Source organism: Pagrus major, chromosome 21 (assembly GCF_040436345.1).
Source record: "Pagrus major chromosome 21, Pma_NU_1.0".
NCBI classification, from domain to species: Eukaryota; Metazoa; Chordata; class Actinopteri; order Spariformes; family Sparidae; genus Pagrus; species Pagrus major.
The window spans coordinates 32,170,713-32,191,910 of NC_133235.1; positions in this window are offsets into that span (position 1 = coordinate 32,170,713).

Genomic DNA, 21,198 nt, shown 5'->3' on the forward strand with positions numbered 1-21,198 from the left:
TGTTTCGTTCGTAAAAAAAAAAAACGTGCCACAAAAAAGACAAATCCAGTGATCCGGTGATCCAGTGATCCAGGGATCCGGTGATCCAGGGATCCGGTGAGGCCAGAAAACAAAGAATCCGTCAGTACAATCCGTCTGTGAAACCCGCAGCGCTCCGGAGCCAGAGGACGCGCACGATTGTCAACTTGTTGTTGCTGAAGAGGCTCCGCAGACAGGATCAGTGTCGAGTGCTCGAGCTCAGCCCTCCTTCTCGCGCCTCTCCATCCACACGAGGGGCTCGCGCTTGAATGCAACACCTGGCTGGTGAGTGGGTGGAGGGAGGGAGGGTGGAGGGGGGCGATGCCAAGACACACAACCGTCCTCCGTCACAATCCTGGTCTGTGCGGAGGAGACCGCGCGGGGAAAAAGCGACCCGTCTCCATGGAGAGTGTCCAAAAAATGATGTCCCGTGTGTCCCCGTGCAGCGCGCGAGGATCAGAGCGCAGCCTCCTTCCTCCTCCTCCTCCTCCAGCTCCTCCTCCTCCTCCGGTGAGCCCGTCTCTCCGCGTGAGTCCTCCCGGTTCCCCCCCCCTCTTCTCCTCCTCCTCGGTGTTTAAAAGGGCGTGCAGCAGCAGCCGCGTGGAGAGGATGTGCAGAGAGCGCGAGGCTGGTCAGCGCGAGGCACGGCGGAGCGAGCGAGTCAGCTGGGCTCCGGTTTGACGTCACAGTCACCTCTGTATCTGTGTGTGCGTGTGCGTGTATGTGCGTGTGTGTGCTCCCTCTCTCCCGTCTTTATCGTCCCACGCTCTCCTCCTCCTCCTCCTTCATCCTTCTGGCCCCAAATATTTCTCCCCTCCTTGAGATCATTTCCCTCCTCCTCCATTTCACGTTGCTCTCTTCTCTTTGTGTCATGACTTTTCACCAACATATGATGTTAAAGCACACACACACACGCACGCACACACACACACACACACACACGGTGGATCCTTGTGACCGACACCTTCCAACTTTGTGGCAACAGTTGAGCAACAAGCCAACGCCTCGACTCGATATTGTCAATATTTGACGATTCAGGAAAACGTAGCCATTTCTGATCAAACTCTCTGTATTCATGCTGCATTCTGGGTAATGTAGGCACCAGATTATGACAAGAAAGAAGAATGTGTTTAATGCAGAAGACGATATGTCTGACGACATGACCGCTGCAGCGTACCTGTGACGGGCGGAGCAGACCTTCATCGCCGTTTGCTGGAGGCCTAGTCCACACGTACACGGGTGTTTTTAAAGACGCATTTTTCAACACACCAGCGGTATGGAAACGCAAACGCAGGCTGTCAAGCGCTCGCCAAAGCAACAGGCGGTTTTTGCTCCGTTTTCAGGGACCTAAAACGGTGTGTACGCGTCTACAGAAGAACGAAACACCCGTGTACGTGTGGACCGGCCCAAAGTTTAACCACTAAAACTTCTTGGTCAGAGTTCAGAACAAACATCGTGGTTTGGCTTAAAGAACCTGTTTTGGTCGCCGCTGTCACTGATGGAGATGATCTGATATCCTGTGAAAAGTAGCTGGTTTGGATGCCACAAAACATCTGGAGCTGTCCCCACGTGTCCTAAATATCCAGTGGTGAGACCGTTTGCAGCCTTGTTGGCTGTAATAACGCCGTCACCTTCCTCAGACTGGCTGTGGTGTGCAGACATGTTAAGTGCTAACATATCGCGAAGACTGAACTGTTTGATGTCACCAACCGTACGGACTTGCTGCCCTTTATACCACTTTGCCTGACTTCCTCCTTTGCTGCTGTTATAAGTACTGTGGCCACTAGAGGACGCCACCTAACAACAAACGTAAATAAGGCTCATAATAAGCTTGTGGTAAAACGGTGAGGACCTAAATGCAGAACACTCAGGAGGCAGGCAGCATGAGGAACAAAAACACAGGAAGTGCAAAAATACCAAAAACACAGAGACAAAAGCAAAGGACAGACCGGTAACGAGGAGACATCAGGAACAAAAGGCTCGGGGAACAAAACAGACGACCTGACAGAGACATCAGGGAGCACACAGACTATTTATACACAGGAGGGCTGATTCACAACACAAGGGAACACAGAGAAAGGCGGGAAATCACACAGAAGGAGGAAATGAAAAGCAAAACTTCAAAATAAAACAGGAAATCACAGAATCACAAACATGACAAAGTTGCTTTATAGTCGATCTATGAGGTCGTTTCTCTGATGAGGACGGCCTCATTTTGGTTCTTCTTTTAGGAAACTGTCTCTGAATCAAACTGACTCACAGGAGTGTTGTTTTAGGGTGAGGGGGAGATGAAGGTTATCGCACACAGGCTTTGGTTACAGGATGGTTAGGCAGGTTCAACACTTATTGTTAGAGAAAGATTGTGACCATTGTTTTTGTGGTTTGATAGATAAAGTCAGAAACAATTGGATTCATAGAAGAAAGAATAAAGTCAACGGTTTGGGGTGAATGACCGGATGTAGAAAGTGTCCGGGACAGTTCCCCGACCTCAACGAGTCATAGTGAACTAAACTTAACTGAACTTTGGAGGCAGCAGATCAAAAAACACACAACACAAACTAGTTTTTAAAGGACACGAGCAGCTTTAATAAACAGATTCTAATTTCTGTTCTCCATGTGAGTGAAACTGGAGAATAATTCAGATTATTGACTCACATCGTAACAAATAATAACTCTCTGTGAAACAGATGTCAGACGACATTAAATGATGTGTGAGGTGTGAAGCTGTTTCCACAGCGAGGGCCGAGCTCTGGTGTTTTATAACAGGACCGACTGCATCAGGCAAACAAGCAGGCATCAGCTGCAGTAGCAGTAAAATGAGTCATCAACTCATTGTCCCGCAAAGCTGCAACACTCCCTCACACACACACACACACACACACACACACATTGACTCATGTCGGTTAGAGTCTAGAAATGATTAGTTTTACTGGTGAAACACGGAGATGTTTCGGGACATGAGCTGCTATGTGTTAGCCTCGGCACAAAGACCTGAAGCAGCGTGAACGTGAGCGTAGTTTCGTTAAAGTCCGTTTGCACTTATTGACTCTGTAAATTGCCGAAGTTGAAACATTTCAAGAAACGTAGCTGAAGGCCGTCACCTCACTTTGCACCACATAAATCCATTTCTTGTTCGTGGAATCAAACATCAAGACCTTTTTTGGTACGAACCTCAACGTGTCCGAGTGAAGAGAAGCATATCCATCATCTTGTTAACTTATTGTTTGATCAGATAGTTTCTGAGTTTAATCATCATTGTGCCAGTTTCAGTTCATTTACCGGTATTCACACAGACTCTGCACTACTGACTGGATCATATTCCACACAGTGTTAGCAGCCCAGTCGCCAGGATATCCTGTTGGCACGTTCACTTTTGTACGTGTCACAGGCTTCGTACCGTGTTGACATGTCTACAAAACATGTCATAGCACATTCACGTTGTTTATGACCTGACTTTTAATATCAGGAGGTGGAGGGGAGGCTGGTGGAGTTACAGTAAACAACTCAAATCAAAGATGGGGCTGAGCAACTGCACGACTTCTGATTTAAAATGTTTGTTCATCTTTATCTGAAGGGTTGTTGTGCTGTCGCCCTCAGTGTAAGTCACCCTCATTAAGGACATCAACTCACCAACTAAAAATGAAAAATGATATTCTGGGTGATATAAAGTCGATGGTGAATCTAATCTGAGGCTCGCAGGCCTTCAAATGTTAATCACAAACAGTAAACTTCAAATTAATCGTGAAAGGAGAGCCTCCCCAGAGATGTTTTTTTATACAATCATCCTCCACACGTCTTCTCACTGTCGTTGCCCGGGGGACTCTGGTTAAAGCGAGATTAATTCAGATTAATTCAGAGTGTCATCAAAATGCCCAAAATGTAGACAGAATAGTGGAGAAGGAAATGTGCACGGCGGCGGCTCCATCATGCCCCGCTGTGAGCGAGCATCTTGTCCCACTTTTTTCTTATCCGAGGGAAGCGGAGGCCAAGGCCTGTCAGACCTCGATGGACTCGGATTAGATCGGGTAAAATGATTCCCTCCTAAACCTTGAGGAGCTGCGAGAGGTCCTTATGAGGAGAAGCAACCCCCCACTTTGACTCACGCATGGCTCCAGGCTGGAGGAAAGTTGCCTCATTGCTATTCAGTCTATTTTTACCCTCCTTTCGTCTGCCGTGTCTCCACTGTAGCTTCTTTTTTTTTTTCCTGCTGATTCCCAGGAAAGGAGAATTACTGAAATCCTTTCCCCAAACTGAACCGCATTGAAACGCTATCAAGCACCAAGCAAGAGCCGGCTATTATTCAACATGCCCTTTATTTGTCCTTATAAGTAGGGCATCACAACTGATAGGGGTAAAAAAAAAAAAAAAATTGAAATTTGTAAAGCTGCAGTTCCCAGCTGGAGCCGGAGCTTCAGAAGGAAAGCTGCTCCAGAAAGATGAGGAGCAGCGTACAGATGAGGCTGAACGTCAGAGAGCATCAGCCGACACCGAACACGTCTCCGGCTTCTGTCTGACACTTTATAACAAGCGAACGCTGTTTGTGTCGCAGCGTGAGGAATATTCATCTCTGAATAATGTGAGTACTCGTCAAAATTAGACAAGATTTTCCTTTAAATGAGTCTGAAATATAATGAAATCTGTTTACAGAAAGAACGAGTGAGCTGTTACACATTACTGATCACATGCACATGGTGAATTTGAATGTAGTTGTGTAACACTGACTGGTCTCTGCTCATGATTCTTGATATGCATAAAACAAACGTCACCTTGTGGCTTTTTTTTTACATAACACCATGAAGGAAACTCGATCTAAATCAAAGCAATTTAGCCCACGAGTCCGTCACAGAAAACTACATCTGAAATCCATCATGTGCAGAGAGAAAGACAAACACTGTGAAGCATGTAGACCAAACAGGCTCAATCAAACTGAGATTAATTTACATGATAAAACATGTCTTTACAAAATCATCTGTGTTTAATACCTGATTGTGTGACACGACTGTGTGACACGACTGTGTGACCCGACCTGCCACCAACATGTTCCTGCGGTGTTGTGGGATCTGGCATGGCACACGAATACCTGCAGATATGATTGACTTTCAAAAAAGATGCAAAAAAACACCCAAATTTTATAGTTAAAGGTGATATTTTTTAAATGTACTGATGTTTTGGGATTGTTGGACGGGTCGGCCACCTTTTAAAAGGTTTGTTAAATAATCCAGACAACTACTTGATATGGATTTATTAAATCTGTATCTTTCACATCAAACAGACAATTTCTGCTGAATGAGGCACGAAGTCGACTGTTGTCTTTCTGTGAGTTTAACTCGAGCGTCTGCAGATGAGCCCACAGCGCTCTCATGTGAAGAGTACATCTTAAACACAGCACATTATCTTGACCTGGTGACTCTTCGTCTCTCCTGTTGGACCAGAGACAGGAACGTAAAGATCAACACACAGTGGTTTGACCCTCCTTATCAGATCAGGACTCTTGTAATCTATTAGTAATCTATTAGATTGTATACAGAGTACAGTTTCCACAGTCTGCCTGTGTGCTGACGTGTGGTGAGCCTCAGTACGATGTGATCTTAAAGACAGTGCTACTGATGACAATGTGATCAAAAGAGCCAAGATTACTCGTGAGAGTCTCCAATACGACAGCTTGGCCAGCGGCCTGGAGCCTCAAACTATCTCCATCCTGCACGCGACGGACTCCACAGTGAAGCCGGGCTCAAAGTCCAGTCAGACTTTCAAAATAAAAGCTTGCTGACTAGCATTTCACATATTATGACTTTTGGACTGGTAATAATTTGTCCAGTGGTTGCAGTCAGTTGGGTTTAGGAGAACATCTTGTTTTGTGTTAAGTTACCTTACTGAAGCAGCATAACTTAACTCAGTCTCAGGATGCAAACCCTGGTCTGCTGGGGGAGAAAGCGAGGAGGGTCCTGCATGTGATCTACCCAACCACCCCGACCTCCCCCAACTCTGACATCTCGTGGTCTTTGCTTCAGAGGAGCGAGGAGGAGTAACTACAGCGCAGACTGAGCTCTTGCCTTTTCCTGTTCCTGCTGTTGATCCATCAGGAGTGAAAAGGGCTTGACAACGCTGATTGGGGACACATAAACCAGTTGGGACGGGCTTAAAATACCTGGTTTCGATGTCTGCTTAAAAATACCCAGCTTTGTTGCCCCACACGACTCTCTTCTGCTAAAATTCTCCAGCTGAAGCGGTTGAACTCTATCTACTCATGAAGGACATGTCGTCTGATCCAAAGCTCCGGAGCAGCCATTGTTGTTGTCGTCACGTTGCCTTTTCACCCCCAGAAGAACTGAAGTAACACCAGCTCCCTAACTGACCAGGCTACATGGCAGGTTTGTAGTCTGAGTAACAGAGTATGTCATCATGCTCTCTGTAGGATGTTACTAGAATAACCACTCTCTATACGTGATGCGTGGCCTCTGCACATCTCAACATGATTAATGCTCACTTCAACCCACCACGTCAGTGATTCATGTACAGGAGCTGACATACTTTTATTAATGTGCTGAAGAATAAACTTCATGTGAGGTTTCCTGTTTTACAATATCAACTAGAATCAACCTTTTGTCAGCTGTGTGCCTCGACATACATCATCAGTTATATCTTGTGGTATTAAAATGATTCTCCATCCTGGATTCCTTCAAACCAACTAACAACTGAGCAGATTTGATCACATTATGTTCATTTGTTCTATGAGCTCATGAAAACCAGGTGTTGATTAAAATGTAAACTGTTGATTTAGAGTGAAACCCTTGGTTTACTCTGGGCCCAGTCACATTAAAGGCTGCATACATTATCTGCAGAGCATCAGCCCGCGCCACCCGTCGGCCGTCAAAATGTCGCAGCCCTCTCAGAAATTAAGCTGTTTGCCATTTCGCCCGGACCTGTTCATTTCAGGGTGTCAGCCCCTGACAGCTCTGCAGGGTCGCGCCTGACAGCTCATCAATTCCACAGTGCCGTAATTTGAGGTTTCAATGATGAGATGACAGGAAATGAGGGGCGGCTCGCCCTCCGTTCACATGCACAGAGCTTCAAGACAGCGAGCGCTCACGCCAAGGACGAGCGCGTCCTTTCCCCGAGCCGTCACCCGACCGTGTGTCAAGGCTGCGGTCCCTGAACGGGCCTTTGCCCCTCGGCTAACTGCAGAGCTAAAAAAGGCCTTACCTTGAATAATGGAGGGGGACATGGGAAGGTTTTCAGCTCTGCAGGAGCTTTTATTCTCTTCATTTGTTCCCACTGGAGGGGACAACCTGCCAGCAGCAGGACGTCGTTTCTGCTTCACTTTCCTTTTGTCTCTTTTGTCCAGTTCGAGGTTTTCAGCACTTCTTCTGTCATGAATCACACATCATCCATCCATCCATCCATCCATCCATCCATCCATCCATCCATCCATCCATCCATACATGTTGACACTTTCTGCAAACCTCTGATTGGTTCACATTTGTACGTGTCATAGGCTAATCGCTGTCACACCATGTTCACATTACATGTTTATGAGCTGACCTTCATGTCTGGATGTGTAATGGATGATGGTGGAGTCAAAATCCACCACGAGTTTGTTAAAAGTTTGTAAAAAAAATCATTTTTGACGGGGAATATGGACATGACACATAGTAGGATTTGTGCAAAATTACAATGCCTTTCTTTTACATGGAAATATGTATTTAAAATGAAATAAAATGCATTTTATAATTTTTTAATTAAGATTATATTTAACCCGTGCATTGAGCCCTTCACAAGATGGAAACTGGGATATCTCCAGTCATGTCTGTGGAGACAAAACCAGCTATCTGAAGCCAGATCCCGAGGCGTTCCTCACCCTCACCCACCTCAGAGCAAAGGCTCAGTGTCGTCACCACACAACACTGAAGACTGAAAGTATAGAAATGTAAAGTTTCAACATATCTGTGGTTTTACAGAGTGTGTCGCTCCACTGAGCAGCAGAGACACAGACTGTGGTGATGATGTCATCCGGAGCAGCGACAGACGGTGAATAATGAACAACTGCTCTGAGATCAGCCGCGGATGATTTTACCCGGATGATTCACTTCTCGAAGAGCTGCATTCAAATCAAACTCATTAGGATGTGAGACATCCAACAAAAACTGCATGAGTCAGTCACTAATTAATCAGTTAATGATGAATTATTGAAGTAATGATACATCACCTGCTGACACGCTGAAGCCTTGATGTTCTGCTTTTAAGCACACTGAGACTTTCACCTTCAAAACGACTGAGCTGGAATTCATTTCCCCTTTTTAAAAAGACTACAGGATATTTTTGTCCGTGCCGCTGTGACTCGGCTGTTTTCATCGATAACGTTCTGTTTCTTCTGACAGTGAAGGTTAGAAACAACAAAAAGTTACCACACAGCCAAAAAGTAATCTGTGACAACATAATGAGCTACTAATGTGAATCCTAGCTGCCTGTGAAACAAGAGAAATGTCAGCAAAACAACTCTGAACTACTTATTAATGTGGCTGCTGAGGGACGGAGGCCGGAGCACAGCCGGACTAGAGCCAGATGTTGTAAATACTTCTGAGCGTTAGGACGGATGTGTCTCCGCAAGATACTGGACAGGTGTTAACACAGAAAGAACAAGGATACAACAGATTTTTCAAGATTCAGTCTCATTATCATTCAACCACCAGGATCGTACAGTCAGATGGGACTGTAGTCCGTTTATGCTACTCACAAGAGACCCAAAGAAGATAGCTTATAATATAACGACGCTGCTCTGTAGTCTGCTGGTACGGCAGCAGATACTTCTGTATCTGTTGTCAGATGGCAGCAGGGTGAACAGACTGTGGCTGGGTGGCTGTCTGTCAGTATCCTCATCATCTCACTTCACTGATGCTCTGTAGGTGGTACCAGTGATGTTCTGGGTGATTTTAATCAGAGCCGTCCAGAACTGTGACTTCGGATGACTGAAGCTGTCTGTTCATGAGCTTTAAAATCATGAGCAATAAAACAATTCAACATCATCTATATGCTCAATGATTTAACAATTACGTTTCTGGTTTATGTGCACATTTCTACACACAGTACTACGGTCCACATATCTACCGTACGAGTGTCCTCGGTGGGCTTTGAACCTCCTGCTGTTCTTCTTCTTCTTCCCTCCGTCAGATGTGCAGAAACATTTTCTCCTCCTCTCTTCAGACTGCAGCCGCCTGCTGTGAAGGTCATTCACCAGCTTCAGCTTCACGTGTTTCAAACTGAACCGCTTACAGTTGTCTTTGTGCATCATGTGATTTATTCCACGTTGTTCAATAACCTGATTCCTTTCTGTGCCAGGCTGGTTTCTGGTATCTCAGCAGCTACAGTGAAGATTTTGGGTGTAAATAATTTGGGGTCTCAGGCCGTCCAGGGACTCTGATCACACTGAAAACATTTTGTTTTGTCTCCAGCTACTTCAGATGTTTGGGTGAATACTGCGATGCTGTTTTACTGTGAAGCTCCAGAAATGTTTTGTGGACTACGAGACTTCACCTGACTTTATATCATCAGGAGGAGATGATGACTGAGCCTGACTTTATATCAGCATGGTGGGAGCAGATGATGACTGGATTTCCATTTGTTTGGGTGAACTTCTCCTTTAAATCCAAGCCCTCTCCTCCTCATTCACCCCAATTCAGCTCCAATAAGAGCAAACTGATTGTGCTGGCCTGCTGCCAAGTGTTAATGTATGACTGAAGGAGGCAGTGGGTGGAAAACAAGTGGAAAAAGCTCCGTCACCTTCCTCTAGTTAAATAATGGTTAATAATTACACGGATACATGCTTCTCTCTGCCTTCAGTCGCTTCACTTCTCGACCCATCAGGGTTCAAAACTGAGGCTCAGACTCTGACTGAGGGGAAATAATCAAGTGTGTGGAAACTCAGTCTGGCAGAGGAAGTGCAGACAGACTCTCTTCATCCCCTGTAGGATTACCACTCATCAGTTCATGGAACAAAGACAAGCACAAGAATAGAGGTCCTGTTTTATTTTGCCTCAATGTTGACTGAGATGAATCTGGGTCAAACACGATCCGAGAGTAAAAACTCCTTATTATTCTGACAGGGGAACTTGGAAAACTCCAGATTGAGAACAACAGTAGCTCACTGAGGATGTAACATCCAGACAAACTTCGGCTGCATCCGACAGAGACTCAACAGATTGATGCAGTGCAAGGAACCTGAATTTAATTCCTGTTTGTAATGTTGTTATCCTGCTTCCAGACCTCTGAAACAGCCGAGCTAATGAGAGGATCTGTGGGTTTGACGTTATCAAGCTGTGTTGTCAGATCGATCTGGATTTCTCAAAGACCCTAAAAAACTTGTTCTCCAGCCCAGTCGCCAGAATAAAATGTCGGCATCTTTACGCTTCTGCAAACCAGAAAAATACGCTCAAACTTTTACTTTTCATACATCTCATATCAACATTTCTACAACATGAGGTTCAGATGACATTTTTATGAACTGATATTCCTGTTGGACCACTGTCCGAGACGGCATTTTAACATCAACATCAACAAAATATGTCTTTTTCCAGCCGTGTTGGTGGCGATAAAATTGGTTATCTTCAGCCAAAACATGAACTTTTCTGAACACTAACCGAGTGTTTTTTGTGCTTAAACCTTAAACCATCCTCATACCGAAACAACTGAATCCAAAAACAACACGGCCACTGCAGCATACCAGCGACCTTTGCTTGCAGTTTGGTTATGTTTAGGCAAGACAACTACTTGGTTAGGTTCAGGAAAACATCTTGGTTTGGCTGAAAGTAACTATGTCATGTAGGTAACACTTCAGTTAGGTTCATGTGCGTGACCACAGGAGTAAGAACAAGTCCAGTGGTTGTTTGACTCTTCCATCTGTCCCTGACCTCCTCCCTCTGTGGACTCAATCTTCATACTACTTCGCCTGACTTCCTCCTTTGCTTCAGTAATGATAACTATGGCCACAAGAGGGCGCCGCCTAACAAGAAACCTAAATATAGGTCATGATAAGCACAGTCGACATATACGGACGGGCTCTAACCAGACAATAAAGACGACAGAAAACTGAAAATTGTACCTAATTTGCAGAAACGTTCGCCGGCAACATTTATTCTGCTGATTGATTTGATGTTCTCACATGAGAGATTAATGTGTTTGTGTTTTTTTTGAGCTCTCACTGATGTCATACACATCCATCCACCAATCACAGTTCAGCAGGACGATTGTGCGTCTTGGTGAAACTGTGGCGACGGACGTTGGGTTTCTTGCTCATATTCTCAGGCCACTTTCTGTTTTCCAAAGTTTGACTTCCACTACTTTACAGCAGCTTGTTTCTGGGACTCAAATGGAAAAATCATAAGCAAGAGATTCAAACACGCTCTCGTCTCGGACTCGGTCTCAAACAAACAGGCTGTGTGGACTCTGTGGACTCCTGGACGTCACTCGGACATCAGCTCTTTCGTCTTCAGTCTCTGTGCGATGACAGGATGCAGATTCTCTTGACGTTGAGCAGGTTTCAACTCGACTGCAGTTTATCTGACAGATCAGAGGCAGGCTGGGAAATGAGAGAGGCTGCAGGAGCCTTATCACACACATACACACACACACACTACACACACACTACACACACACACTACACACACACCGCCTCCTGCCACGCTTACCTGCACTTCACATGCCACCATCGATGAGCTACACCACCATCAGCATGCTGGCGGTGTGCTACACGTCTCAGTGTGTGTGTGTGTGTGTGTACTTGGGAGTGTGTGTGAGCTTATTTGTGTTTATGTGCATGTGTACAAGTGTGTGTATCCGCATGTATGCATGCATATGACTTCCAGCACTGATATCTCAGCGTGGGAACACGGCTGTGAGGATGTGCCGAGGTTACACATGACCCGCCTGCAGCAGCCGAGGATCTGTTCAATCACTGCGGAGACAGAAAGATCATTATGTGAAGGAACAAACATGATGTCGCTCATAAAACATGAGAATATGGATCCTCCACACCACTGAGTCCGTCAGGCTGAAGTATGTTAAAGCGGGGTTCTGGTATTTTTTTATCCTGGGCCCTGTACTTGTAACCAGAAACAGGGTTCGAGTGACGTGGGAGCCAATAAAATCAGTAAAATCACACACCTGTGAATCACTAACACGTCACCAACAACCTGTTTTAATCACAAATAATGACTTTTTCCATGTAATGAGAATTTCTTACATTGGTGATATAAATAGGTTAAAAGAAGCTCCAGAGGAACGACACACCAGATTGTCTCTCGGGTGAGCGCTGTCATAAACTGTATGAAATATAAACTATACAACAAATGATGCCAGCGTGACCACCGTGTAGCACCGGGAACACAGACTACTGACTTCATGCAGATGTATGAGTGCTGCCACGTGTCTGCCAAGAAATAAAATAACAACTGCTTTTCATTTGTTAGTTCAGCACAAGGTTTCAACAACCGATCAACACTAATCGTATAAAAATGTGTAGGAAGTGCTGAATAAAGGTGTTTCAAGGTGTGTCACTTCTATAACATGGTGTATTCACATTTAATTACAACATAAAAATGAGTCACGGGTCTTTGAGCGCAGAGATCAGGGTTCAAATCCGTCGTGCAGCCGATGATCAGCGGTGATTTTTTAGAGGAAGAACTTATTTGAAGAGAAAGGACCTTTTCTGAAACCCCCTCACCTTCTCTCTGCTCCCAGTGAGGAGCCACACAGGGTTTCTGAGCTCAAAGCCAAGAAGAGAAGATAACAGAAATAATGTTTGTAGCCTGAATTAACCCAAACAGAACCATACCAGTGACATAACGTATATTTAACTTGTAGTAAATAGATTAAACAAGGCTGTACGGATTACACACGCTCTGTGGTCAGGGGTTAAGCCCTCTGTGTACACTAGACAGAAAGTCTCATGGGTCTTTCATTTGCTCTGTTGGCTGTCTGACCATATTTTATGCAAGTTTTATCTAAATGTGGCTTTCACGACAAATCATCAGCTGATTTAACAGAACCAAGTGAACTTGAACACAAACAAGCGTCTCTTTTCTTATTTCCAGGAAGCTTCCTAAAAAAAAATGTGTATAAAATGAAGCAAGAACATTTTTTATTAATCAAAAATCATGGTTTAATTGCAGTTTCAAAGCCCTCGTCATGCTATCAGGATTACATTTCCTGTGAAGAGATGCTGAATTAAAAAAACAAAACATTTATCATTTATTCAGTGTGTTGACCTCAAAGTGAAAGTTTGTCCTTCACGCTAAAACAACCAGATCTCGCCCAAATGCACAGAGGAGGCGGCCCGAGTGTCCAAACCACCGCTCTGATCCTTCACTGTAAGATGACAAAATTAAAAAATCGGTTCCTGCAGAAATAAACCGTCTTTTCACGCCATCACCAGAACTGTGCATCTGTATCTTTGCTGAGCAGAGTAAAAGATGTGTCCTGTACTTGTACGAGCCTGAAAAAATTACATAACCTAATCAAAAACAAGCGGCTCTGCAGAGAAAACACACAGAAATCACCCTCATGTGTTCACAGTGATATAAGTTTTTAATCCTCTGTACGAGATTAAAGAAGCGGTGGAGATGTTGCTGCGCTCAGATGACGTCGGGCCGTCACGGAGGCTGAGGCCGGCTCTGGAAATGATCATGTTTGAGGGTAACGCGGCGGTTTGAGCCTGCTGCAAATAACCAACTGTGCTGGCATCATATCTGAGAGGCAGCCTGAGGGGATGAGTCATCCAGAGGACTTTCTTTCTCTTTTTTTTTTTCCTCCTCCTCTTCCTCCTCCTCCTCGTTCCTCCAGTCACCCCCTCCGCTTGTAATCTGCTGCGCTCAGCTCGTCGTCAGCTCGGCTGCTGGTTCTGGTTGTTGAGCTGCAGCATTAATCATCTGTAATCACGCTGGTAATCAGAGGAAGCTGGAATCTGATCAGGACAGAAACATTTTCCTGATTGTCCACTTGAGCTGAAGACAGTCAAGATGTACAAGAAACTTTTAATTCGTGTCTGACAAACTCATTTGCGTCATCTCGTCAGTCAGAGTCTAAATGTGGAGTTTAATTTGTCTTGAATTGTTTCTGAGTCTTATTTGGTTTTTCTTCGCTGTTTGCTGACGATCAAATAGCTCAGTTGAAACTCATAATTAGATTTTTCAGGCGTACAGAACAAATCCCTCTCTCCAGTCTCCACAGCTTTTATTTTTACTCCGTCGTTGTTGCCGAAGACACTTTCTTTAGGAGGCTGAACCGAGTTTGATTCACGTCAGCAAACACGTTCGTCCTCGTCAAAACTCACAGTTAAATGTCAGATTAACACACTTGTTAGGTGGTTATCTATAAAAGAAGGGAACTACGCTCCCAATGTTCTGTAGGAAACGGATCACTGGAGCTGTCTTTTTGTCTGACAGCACAGTACATCTGGTCAATTTTCAAAATAAAACACCTTGTGCAGACAGAAATATGAACAATAAACACTTGAAACAGACACACAATGAAGAGATTTAAGTACGTAGCCTGCTCAACCAGAAAAAGATGAGATGAGAGATGATGAAATAAACACAATCTGAGCAAGTCGACATCATCATCCTCTTCTGAAACGCTCCCAGTGAAATATGAAGTCACGAGGACAAAACAGCGTCACACACGGCAGGTGACAAAGAGGAAGAAGTGTAGCGCTGCTGTTTTTGTCACTCTGGGACTGAGACTCGGTTCTTCTGTCTGAAGCATCTCATGTTTAATTCTGTGTGTGTTCAGTGTCTCACCTCGCTTCATGTTTTCTCTTTGGTGCCAAAAAAGTCTGAAGTGGAAGAAGTAGGCTGGATGTCACCGTCTGAACCAAGTCTCACTTTTGTTTGATGAATTGTTCACGCCGACGTGTCGGAGACGCCTACGAGGTTTCACAGCGGCCTCTCAGGATGGATGAGACGTCCAGAGGAGAGGCACTCCTGAGTGATTTATTAAAACTGTATAACGATGTCCATCAGCACCACCTTCACCTCCTGTTTTCCACGGGTCACTGCGTTTACAGGCCACACAAATTACCTCAACGCCGCCCTCATCAGCTGCAGGAGTGTCTGCGCTGCCTGTTCACTGTTCTCCAGTTTAAATCAAAGATGGTGGAAGACGAAGCTAATGGATCATTTCTTTCCTTTTATTTCCTCATGACGTATTTCAACATTTCATAATCTATTTGTAAAGTTATGTAAGCATTATAAAACGTTAAATGATAAACACTTCTGCTCCGTCTCTTTTATCTCCTCCAGTCTTCTCAGTCTGAGCTCAGCAGCAGCAGCGGCAGCAGCAGCGGCAGCAGCAGATGTCAGGGTCCCAGGCTGGATGCTGTCAGGTTGATGTATGGTGTGGCTGAGTGTTCACACACTGTGTCACATGTCGTGTGTTTTGGAGCTTCGCCCAAACACTGACGACGCTGAAGCTCCTTCCCCTCAGACCCCCGCAGCTGACACAACATGTCGCCTCCCGAAACGACGTCAGCGTCCCCGTCTGTCGCTGCGTCTCACTGCCGGTCTGCAGCCTCCTGCTGCCAAACCCATGATTTACTCCTAAAGTAAAGACCCGACTACTGTAGGAAACATCTGTAGGTACAAATTCATATATAAACAAAAAGATGCTTTCTCATGAAAAATGTTTAAAAGAGATGTTGACAATCATTTTCATTTGTTGATGTTTTTAATAACTGTGTTTCTGTACGGCTGGTTATAAAATGATTTAGGAAGCAGATAGTTTAGTTCTGACTTGTCGTGGTCATTTCTGTCTTTGAGATCGATAAAGCTGCAGCTTCCTGTCACAGAAGGATCTTAAACATCATCAAACATCACGACATGTGGATGAAGAATTCTGTTCACTAATACCAATCAGAGAAATTGACAACAATCGGCATTTCCGGTACTTTCAGCCGTCCGCCATTGTTCAAACTTCTACGTTCTGTCACAGTCGTCCGGCCTGGACTATTGGCTACACTCCTTTTAGTTGCTTTAAGTACTTTTTTTGCCAGAAAATTACTTCTGATACTTCGGTACATTAAGACCTTGTCCACATGTATTTCTTAATATGAAGCTTGTGTTTTGTTCCTCGGTACACGTAAACGACATTCAAGGTCACTGAAAAACGGAGCTTTTGGAAAACTCCTGCCAGGATGAAGATATTCAGAAACACTGTTTTCAGTGTTTATGTAGAAAACTGGGTTTTTTTGGCTTGTCGCTCTTTTGTTTGACATGTGACAGCCGCTCGGTGTGGGTGCGATCCCCTCACGGTACGCCCTCGTCGGCGCCGGCTGGCCCCCTCCAGGCGTATTTCCTCTACGTGGTGCGTCGTGACGGCCCTAGGAAAGCTTGGAAAGGCTTGTGGCTGAGTCTTAATATCAGAACTGTAAGACTTTCACACAACTGCTGTTCATATGAGTGATTTTCTCTTTTACTCAAGTACGACTTTTGGCTATTTATTTTTTTTACAACACAACGTAAAACAAAACAAGCCAGTAAGATCCAAACGATTCAGTCAAAGGAAGCTTTTACTTGCATTTCACCAAATTTACCAAAATGATGAGCAGCACAGCTTCAGGCCCAGAAACCAACCTCTTCAGTCAACACAAGTGTGTGTGTGTGCGTGTGTGTGTGTGTGTGTGTGTGTGTGTGTGTGTGTGTGTGTGTGTGTGTGTGTGTGTGTGTGTGTTTACAGTCAGGTTACTGACAAGTCAAGGTTCCTCTGAACGATGAGTCACATCTGTGTGGAGACAGATCGTTGGGGTGTGTTCATGAACACATGTGTAGACGCATGTGCCTGTGAGTGTTTAAGATCTAATACATATCTTAAAATAACCATCGACACACACCCTTCTTTATCTGTGTGTGTGTGTGTGTGTGTGTGTGTGTGTGGGTGCGCGTGTGGAGGAGAAGCCAGTTAATGAGCCGCTATTTTCGACCCTCTCCAGGACAGGATGTCGTATTTGCTGTGACTACACGGCGGCGGGTGGCACACATCAAATCAGCACAGACAGAAATGGACCATTAATGAGCCTTCGAAATTCAGACAGCACTTCTGATGTGTCACTGGGCCTGTTCACTGTGTGTGTGTGTGTGTGTGTGTGTGTGTGTGTGTGTGTGTGTGTGGTTAAGATGGTGGTGTAAAAGCCCTTCAGGAACAGCGAGCGGTCTTTGAACACCAACAGTAATTTACAAAAGCAAACAGGATTCGCTGCAAATTAAGAGCCGCCGTCTGATTTCTCACACGACGCTCTGAGCTTATTTTTAGCATCTTTACTTACACGTCGACCTCGAGTGGCAGCTGCAGGAGACGAAGAAACACTTAACAACGTACTTTACAGTCAGCTGCTCGCAAAAACACGTTAAACACCTGCGCTGTCTGCTGCTAATCCAGCTTAACACAAACTGTGAAACTGAAAGTGAGCACAGCTGAAATCAGGGACGCAGCGGCAGGAAATGGCTGATTAATGATTACAGCACATTGGTTTTTAGACCAACCTGTGGGATGTCAGTGTGGTTGTAAGAAGTAACCAGAATTTCCCCTGAAGCAAAGAAGTAAAGGAACAGTTCACCTGAAAATCCCATCACTATCTTCTCACCCTCATGGCGAAGGTCTGCGAAGCTCTCCTGGAGCTTCACAGCAAAACAGCGTTGCACTTTGCACGTTGTTGGAAACTGTTACTGTCCAAAATAAAGGCTCCATACAGCTTTGTTGGGTGTAATCCAAATCTCCTGAAGACCCCGAGATCCTAAACTGATTTGAGAAGACGTTACTTACACCAAAATCTTCACTGTAGCCGCTGCGCTGAAAGCGTTAGCATGCACACCATCTGAAGTGATGCGTCGAGGGTCACGCCGGACGAGCTGTATGGAGCCATTTAATGTTTCACTTACGTCTTCAAATGTATGCCTGCATTTTCATGAAGAAACAAGTTAACTTATTACCTTTTCCAGCTATTTCCAACAACATTAAGCAGCTTGTTGCTAAAAGGGATCACAAAGCTTATCAATACATCATTTCAGTTTCCTTGTGTTTGTGTTTTCTGGGTTTTTGTGGTCTTTTGCTGTGGTTCCCTCAACCAGCCTGATTGTTCCCTCCACACCTGTCTTGTATCTGTCTAATGAGCCTCAGACCTGTTCCCTGTGTCTTCCAGCCTATCAGCTCCTTCCCTGTGTTTCTCCGCCTCCCCTCGTTAGCTCAGTTGTATTTAAGTCCAGTCTTTGTTGAGTCGGCTCTCCTGTGTTTCCCTGTTTCTGTCATGATCCTGAATAAAACCCTCATCTGTTGATATTCCTGCCTGCCCGTGTGTCCGTCCTCTCCGCTCCAGCAGTGATCATTGTGCAGAGAGATGCTTCTTTCTGCTGCAGAGTAGAGACGTCAGCTGGGGATTAGGACTTCATGTATTTCTGTCTCAAGACGCTGCCGTCCTGCGTTTCCCCCCCGAGAGTCTACAGCGACATCTTAATTAACGTGTTAGCATGCTTAAATCTGCTAATTTGCACTGAACACAAAGTACAGCTGAGTTTAGCGGTGTGTCACCAGAAAAGTATTACAAAACTGAACTTTCAATTTTTCAGATGACTGAAGTTAAACAGAAGATTTCTCTGCGTCCCACTGAATTATAAATCAATTCAATACAAACGTCTACAGTTTCAGCTCAGGTGTAATCTGCCCATGCAAACATCCAAATCACTGAATCCGTGCTGACTTCTATCATAAGATGACATAATACTAAACATGAATTACATTTTGTGGGTTGCAAACATCCTGAAGCAGCTGTAATGATGCTCTGTTTCAAACGAACGTAATCATCTCAGCTGTTCACTGTTAGTAATGAGTCACGCTGCTCTTTGTGTCGTGCTGTACAGCGCTGGGTTTGTTTTTGGAAACCACGAAGCATAAAAGGTTGAACGCCACCGGATGAAATGACTTGTCGGCTCCCGAGGCCCCGGTCCTCCTCCACGCTGCAAGAAGAAGTCAGGGGATCTTAAAAACCATCTTTACACGACTGAGCACATCTGAGAGTAACTTACTCTCCTCATCAGGTCTGTTATTCTCTGCACTTTGGTCCTTAAAGTTTTATCGACCTAAAACAGGTAAGGAAATCATTCGGTTCTGTAAAAATATTTGTTTCCATGACTTTTAAATGTTCTTGGTTCTTGTACAGAGTTCAGAAGATCCTGGAATTAGATAAATTACAACTTCAATACAAAGATTCAGACAGAAGCACAAATAAAGACGATCACATAATAAACAAATCACGTTAAAACAAAAGATGACTCATGTCAAACATCCAGATTCACGTGCAGCTTTGAGCCTCAACTTTGAGCAGCGGCGGGTGCAGTCGCAGACACTTCTTGCAGTGTGGGGATGAGGCGAGTCAGAGCGCCATCCCGGCGCCGTCGACCCGGCTCTATGATTAAACTGACAGTTGGGATGTCGCAGAGCACCAAAGCACTGCTATCGAAACTGTGAACTGGCTGCAATAATTAACGGCTTCGGCTGCACGAGGAGCGACGTGCCAGAGCAGCTGAGAGGGAATCAGACACACGGTCAGCAGCCTGACGACTGTGAGAGAGACACTGAGGACACACTGAGGACACACTGTGGTCTGATGATGTTGTAGGAAATATGTTTAAAATGAGTTTAACGTTCTGCTACATATCAGTCAGAATATCTGTAAACTCGTCAAACAGCAGCTCAGTCAGTCGTCTTAAGCTTCAGACGCTCTTCTTCCCCCTCTAGTGTCAGTTTTTTACGTACAGAGCTCAAAATTAGCGATAATACATGTGCATCATCGAGTTAGACTTTCAAAATAAAGCTTGCCAAAAAAACGTGAATATATTATGACTTGTGGACTGTTGTGATACGGACGAGGTGAAGGAAAAGATCATACTTTGGGTTAAAATAACTCCTTTACATACAGAAGTGCAGTCACCTCCTTATAGGTAACTTATTCTGAAATACAAAACTTTTCAACTTCCTCCTTTTGTTTTCCTGTGGTACGACTGTCACAAATGCAGAGTTAACAACATGTTGACTGCTGACAGCCAAAAAACAGGTGTAAGAATCCCAGTTTGACCCGAACACCCTGATCTCAGGTCCTGGTGGTGAGAGAAACACACATTAGCGGGGGAACAGACTTTGGATGGAGCGCTCTCCATCAGTGAACCCTCGTCTGCTCACTCTTGTGTTATCTCAGTTTCTATCACTCTCCCTCTTCACCTTTCTTTTGCCTCCTCCGTCAGCAGAGATCTGTTCCAGTTCTTCCACCTTCACCTGGGACTGAAAACGATTCCTCTTCCTGATTTAGTTGTGCAGCGGCAGATGCATCTCCTTTGTGTCATAATACAACCTTCATGTTTCTGGGGGAAACTGGGTCCGGTGTCAGACCGAAGAAGAAGAGTCGAAGTGAAGCTAACAGAGAACCGAGCTATATGTGGGTGTCGTCATTTTTCGACAGTCATTACTGACGTTTTTTGCTAAAAATGGAGCAAATGTAAAGCGACACACAGAGACGAGACGGTAAAGAACAAAGAGCGAGCGTTTAATGATAAGCTGATGTGAAAACAACAAAAGGCAGGCGATCAAAACTCCAGCCGCAAAACAGTAATCTATTAGTGTAGAAACTAATCCCAGTGCAAACCGAGGAGACACGAGGGACACAGGCAGCAACACAGGTGAGGCGCGAGGAGAACACAGGTGTTAGGAACAGGTGTTACACACAAGACGAAAACAGGATACAAGCAGGAAGACAACAGGAAAACACAGACTTAAATACACAGGCAGTGACGGACTAATGAGACTCAGGAGTGCACCTGAAAACAGACAAAGAGTGGAAAGTGAAACATCACACGAGAGGATGTAAACTACAAAATAAAAGAGGGAATGATCAAAGAACACTGTGATCAGTTTTACTTCAAGTCGACCTCTGACTCTTTAAGCTCGGCTGATATAAATGATGCTGGAGGGGAAACTGCAGCGTCACACCAGGTGTAGCCTCACGTTATATAAAGGACAGGTGTGAACTCTGAGGTGGATGTTGAATAAAGACATTAAACACACACACACACACACACTGAGGTCAAAAATACATATTGTTCATCTGAGATGTGCAGAACGAGCTCTGCAGACTGAAGTCACCTCACTGGG